Here is a 5,871-nt window from a genome sequence, read left to right as displayed (position 1 = left end):
ATAGGCATATCAACACCATTACTTACAATGGAAGATTCCAAAATCTTTTCATAAAAAATTCTGAAAATATTATTTTAGACAAATGATTTATATTTAAATTGTGCAAGTCAGCAGGCCTAGGGTATGACTGTCTATTCTTTCATGCCCTCTGTGCTAAATTAATTCAGTATTCTGACTTTTCTAGTGGTACATAGAATGGTGACAGACACAAATACAGATGCTAGAGAACTGTTAGTATAATTCCAAGAAGCACAGCCTCCCAAAGTAGTAATTTCTGGGAGTGATGTTACAACATAGAACTAAGATTGTTTTCACATTCCCACAGAATATCATTCTTGGAAATTTATTTTTGCTGTTTTCAATCACTGTTATCACATTAAATCAAGCAAATTAATATTTAGCACTTTAAAGCTTCATTTCAAACCCAGGCCATATTAAATTAAAGAATTTCTTGAAGATGCAAACACTTTAAATGAGGCAGAAGAGATCCCACATACTGATGTCTGAAAAAAACTTTAAACAGCAACAGTAAATCTCTCAACACAAGAGTAAAGTGGCCAGAAATTCTGGTTCTCATAATTAATCAGGCAGCCAGGTTTCATAAATGTAAACACATAATATCCTTTTTTAAATGTAAACACATAATATCCTTTTTTAAGGTAGCACAGACAACTAGGAAAAGAAAGTTATATCTATTCCAGCAAAAGCAAGAAAGGGACGTGTGAGGATGAACGTACTTTCCCATCGACACCCATATGGAGGCTACAGTAAAACTCTGAATAAATTGTACAGAGATCACAATGAAACAAGCTGACAATTGCTCCTTTCAAATGATAGGGCCGAGAAGCGATTTGTGGAAATAACTTCTGTAAAACTATGCTGAACTATAATGAGACAACATAATTTAGGAAGTGTTGCAAAATACTGACTTTTTAAAGGAGACTGCTATTTCCTTTTATATTGCAGTAGGGCTCAGAGGCTCTGGTCAGGATGGGACCCTTTTGTGCAAGTATGGGCAGCATTAGATACAAAACATTTCTTGTGTGGAGCTAATTACATTATCTAAATAAATAAAGCCCTTCTAGGCAGAGACCAGGTTTTTGTTATATGTTTGTATAGTTCCTAGCACAATGAAGTCCTGGTCCATGACTGGGGTTCCTAGGCACTACAGCAATACAAATAATAAACAACATATCATTTTACTGAGCTCCAATGAAAGCAATTGGCTCAGTTAATTTATTAAACTCTGCGGGTTGGATTCACCCTGGCTGGCAAAGGGAAGTATACATTGCTGTTCTTCCTGCCAACAAGACCTGTTGCACTCCAGGGGAATTCACTCCTAGGAGAGGCCAGTGAAATTTCAACTGATTCAGAGATTATACTGAATATGCCAAACTGTATTTGCCTCTGGGCTTCATGGGAACTCTGATGGATGAAACTGAAGAAGGGATATCCTGAATGTGTGTATCCCCAGGCTGCCAGACTTTCTCTCTAGCCATTTCTACAGCTGCTTCCTTAGAGGGAGTATGCTGATACCTTGAATCACTGGGATCTTCCCTCTAGCAGACTTTCAACTGCTGGTGGCCCTGTATCTCGGTTGCCACCTGTAAAACACAAATCTGTACTGAAATTCAATCTAACGCATGCAGTGTGTCCAACCTACTGGTATTTTCTTTTAAAAAATACACTGTAGCAAGGTCATCTGAGATTTCGTAATTTTTGGAGACAAAATACATTGCAACAACTGAAAATAGCTATTCATGGAAATGTTTTACTATGTAACATATTTACTACTGACACTCTCTCATTTATTTAAAAAACCATTAAACACAGAGAAAAAATGAGAAAGGAAGAGGGATAGTGAGATGAGCCAGCTGCAGTTTTGTTTTTTTTTTGCCATTTTCTCATCTCTGTTACAGCTTAGAAAATGACTGGTTCCTAAATGAGGGCTCTAGTATTAATGTTATCAGTCATCCCATGAATGGGATTTTCCCTTATAGTTAACATACAATTTTCTTGTTAAAATCATATTCTTAAGACACGTGATTTACCTAGTAGATCTATTTAGCTCACTGTATAAATGAAATTGTTGTAGATCCCTGCCCTATGCTTCACATTAGTAGGTTATCTTAGTAAAGTCACAGTTTGTGTCCTCAGTCTATTTGCCGGGGGGGGGACACATTGTTTCAGTTTCCATTTTCTGTCTAACATTCATTACTTCTTTCACTATATACTATAACTGTCAGATTGGGTTTTATCATCCCTCTAATGTTAAGGGTACATTACCTGGTGCCTAGGGATCTTGAGCCAGATGAGAGGGCCACCAATAACCTTACCTGATGGGACAGTGAACAGAAGAGCAACTTCATATTAAATACTCTGCCCACATGATCAGAAAATGGAAAAACCCAAAGGGAAAGACATAAGAAGGGGAAGCAGTACAGACTACTTTTTAAGAGAGGGACACTTGGTAGCAAAATGGAGAGACCATCACCAGACTCATGGGGTAGGAGGAACTGGGAAGGAGGGGGCTAGACTTACTGAAGGTCACTGACTAAGGCACAAAAACATCTCTCAAAGGTGGTGACAAAAAAGGAAGGCATTTGTGTTCAGGTGTTTGCTTTTCCCCCATAGATCTGTAACTTTCATATGTTTTCTATCAGTAAAATGTGTATACATTTAAGAAGCAATTTTGCAAAACCAGTTGCCCAATTAGATCACTTAATGGCAATCTAAAATCAATCCATGCAGATACCACGCAGGATCCATGCAATCTTGAAGCAGCTGAATGGCTATCAAATTTAGATATTAATCTATGAATGTTGTATGAACGTTGTAATCCTAAAATGTCATACAAAAGAGAGATTATGATGAGTGAAGAATGAGGTCTCAAAACTGAACCATTATATTGGACCCTCAGAAAAGTAAGCACCTCCACTACCTGAGAGACCAGATGTGGACACAATGGCTTAGATCAAGGCTGTCTAACCTGCAAAGCAGTCTGCAAGAGGTTAATTTGTGGCCCCCAGTCTCCCATCCAGCCACTTCTCCCCGCATCACTCTGGCTGCAGTAGCAACCGAGTGCTCTGTTCCCACTTCCTGCCCATGTCCTAGGGAGAGCTGAGGGTGATGATGGGGTGCCTGTATGTGCAATGAAACAGAGTGGGGAATGCACAGGTGACGCAGTGAGGGGTGGGAAGGGGAAGGGGAAGGGGAAGGGGGCAGAGGGTACTCAGGGCCTCAGGGATACCGCTGATACATTCTGTGGGGTGTGAAGTCCCTGGTTGCTTAGAAATTGGACAGCTCTGGCCTAGAAACTCAAAGGTATTTAGGTGTCCAAAACACGTATTTCAAAGGGACATAGCCCCCTCAGTTTCTCTGAAGATATCTTTGAAGGCCAATATCTGGAGGCTCCTCAGGACCAGGCAAGTCAAAGCATGCAAGATGCAAATGTTGTATTTTGATGACCATCCACGATAATTTGGCCAGGACTATACCATGGTTACTGATTCTTGTGCCAGTTTGAACTATGTATAATTGGATTGCTTAAGGTTCTGAGCTCTTGCAGCTCCCATTGATTTGAAAAGGAGTTTAAGGATTTCAAGCATATGAATTAAGTGCAGTTTGAGGTTGTGACAGGACTGTTGATGTTTTTGTAAAGAATATACCTGAAGCCCCAGAGAACCATTTGTAAATCTGGGCCTTCTGTGAAATTTCTCTCTAGCTGTATAGACTTTCATCCTGTAACACTTGCCCTCATACTGCACTTTCATATTTACATGCACAGTTATTTGTAGAACCTACTTTGTAACATTCCTTATGGAAAAAATAATCAGGAAACAAAACCACGTACTTTCTACATTTTTAAATAGTCTTACCAATGCAAACCTTCCACTAACTTCAGTCAGGGCCTGCCTGAATTGGCTCAATATCTGTATATGGCTAGACCCATATTTTTAAATACTGAAATGTTTAAGACTGAGATACAGAGACAGGCTCAAATACAGCTTTGGTGTAAATGGGAATAATTCCCACTTACATTAATGGCAGTTAAGTTACATCCATTTATATCACGACTGAATTTATTCTACATGAATCTAAGGTATTTTCTTAAATTTTAACAGTAAAATTAAACTACCTGTAAGTTCAGGATACATATGAAATGTGCAACTCTTTGATTAGTTTTTTATTAGATTTAATCTTTTTTTCTCTTCATATTGTCCCTCATACCTTCATTGTCTAGTACAGTACAGATGCTAGATGATGACAACAGTGAACAGGTATACCATACACTGGTTTACATAGTATCCTTTTAATTGGGAAGGAGTTAACAGTTTTAAGTGTTTGCTTTGTAAAGTATCTAGAAGGAGCTATAAATCCAAACATCAAGATAGCTATTCATTGTAGACAGAAAATATGAGTGCAAAAAGGGGCTGACTTTAATTGCTTATCTAGAACAGGATGCATTTAAACAAAATAGGTGTTTAATAGTATCTCTCCAACATAGGATCACTTACTTAGACTTTGGCTAACTTTCCATTGAAGGAATTCTGTCCCACATCAAAGACCACTGTCAAAGACAAAACCAACCAAATTCCTTTCCAAAGAAAACCTCTGCTGAACAAATAATTTTCAATTTAGGAGCAGGTGACAGTAAGATATCTCCCAAGGGCAGAGTATTTAGACTTTACATAGAACTAAACAACTCTGTTCTGATGAAAGCCGGACATTCCTCAGCACTGGGATCTAATGAAAATGTCAACATTTTACTCAGTTTTGAAACTGACAATTTAACAGTTTTACAAGACCCATTTAACATTTATCATCACTTTCTACAAGGCAAGGAGGCTAGTTACTTGAAGCAAATAATTCTTGCATATACTAAAAATGGTACAACTGCCTTAAAACAAATCTATATTTAATGATGATGCTTCTCTTTGCAATAAGTTGTCAGTATAATGGGTTCCCATGCACAGGAAATACAATCTTAAAAAAGAGCAATGTATTATTCACAATGAGAATGTACATTCTTCCCCTTCCTCTGAAATATAAGGGGTAACCCTGCCACCAATCCCACAGCCCATCACACAGCTGATTTACATCTCCTGCAGATATAGAAGCCAGGGTCTGCAAAGTCAGGATGGATCAGTGAATATTACTGTGCCTCAAACTTTTCAAAACTTCTGTGCTGCTCTACACAGAGAAGCAGAGTAGGAAGTGGCAGAATTTGGACACAACCTACAAACACAGAATTTTGGTTTTGGAGACGGTAAGTTTGAAGTAATGGCAGGTCATCATCAGCGTGAATAGGCCTGTAAGCACTTTGAGGAGAGAGGGTGAGAGGCTGGAAATAGTTTTCAGGATTATTCATATGAAATTAATTGCTGAAAACATGGTCATCTCATAGATAGAATCGAGAGGGAGAAAAGGGGAATACAGAACTCAGCTACATCATGAAAGAGAAGGATGAAATACCTCTAAATGGGACAACGAAGAAGATACTTAAAAGGCTGGATCAAAACCTGAGATGGTTGTGGAGGTGCAGAAATGAACAGAAGAGAAGACTTGGAAGCAGGTTGTAGCAGGGCACCAGGGTGCCTGCTACTGGCAGTGGTAAATGGGCCGAGCTGTCAATCACCAGGGCAGCTCAGGTGCGGGTTGCTGGAGCAACCAGGCTGGTCACGTGACCAGAAGGGGGCAGGGCCGGGCCCTTATAAACAGCCAGGCTGGAGCCTGGCTGGCAGTTCCCTTCTGGCAACCTGAGGGGTAAGAGCTCTGCAGGAGGGTTAAACTAAGCAGTGCAGCCTGAGCACATAGAGGGATGTATTACGGTGAAGGCAGAGAGAAGCCTGACCAGGAGGCTTTGGCCAG

The sequence above is a fragment of the Gavialis gangeticus genome, unplaced genomic scaffold, assembly GCF_001723915.1.
Source record: "Gavialis gangeticus isolate Ggan-Ray unplaced genomic scaffold, GavGan_comp1, whole genome shotgun sequence".
Classification (NCBI taxonomy): domain Eukaryota; kingdom Metazoa; phylum Chordata; order Crocodylia; family Gavialidae; genus Gavialis; species Gavialis gangeticus.
This window is presented reverse-complemented; position numbering follows the sequence as displayed.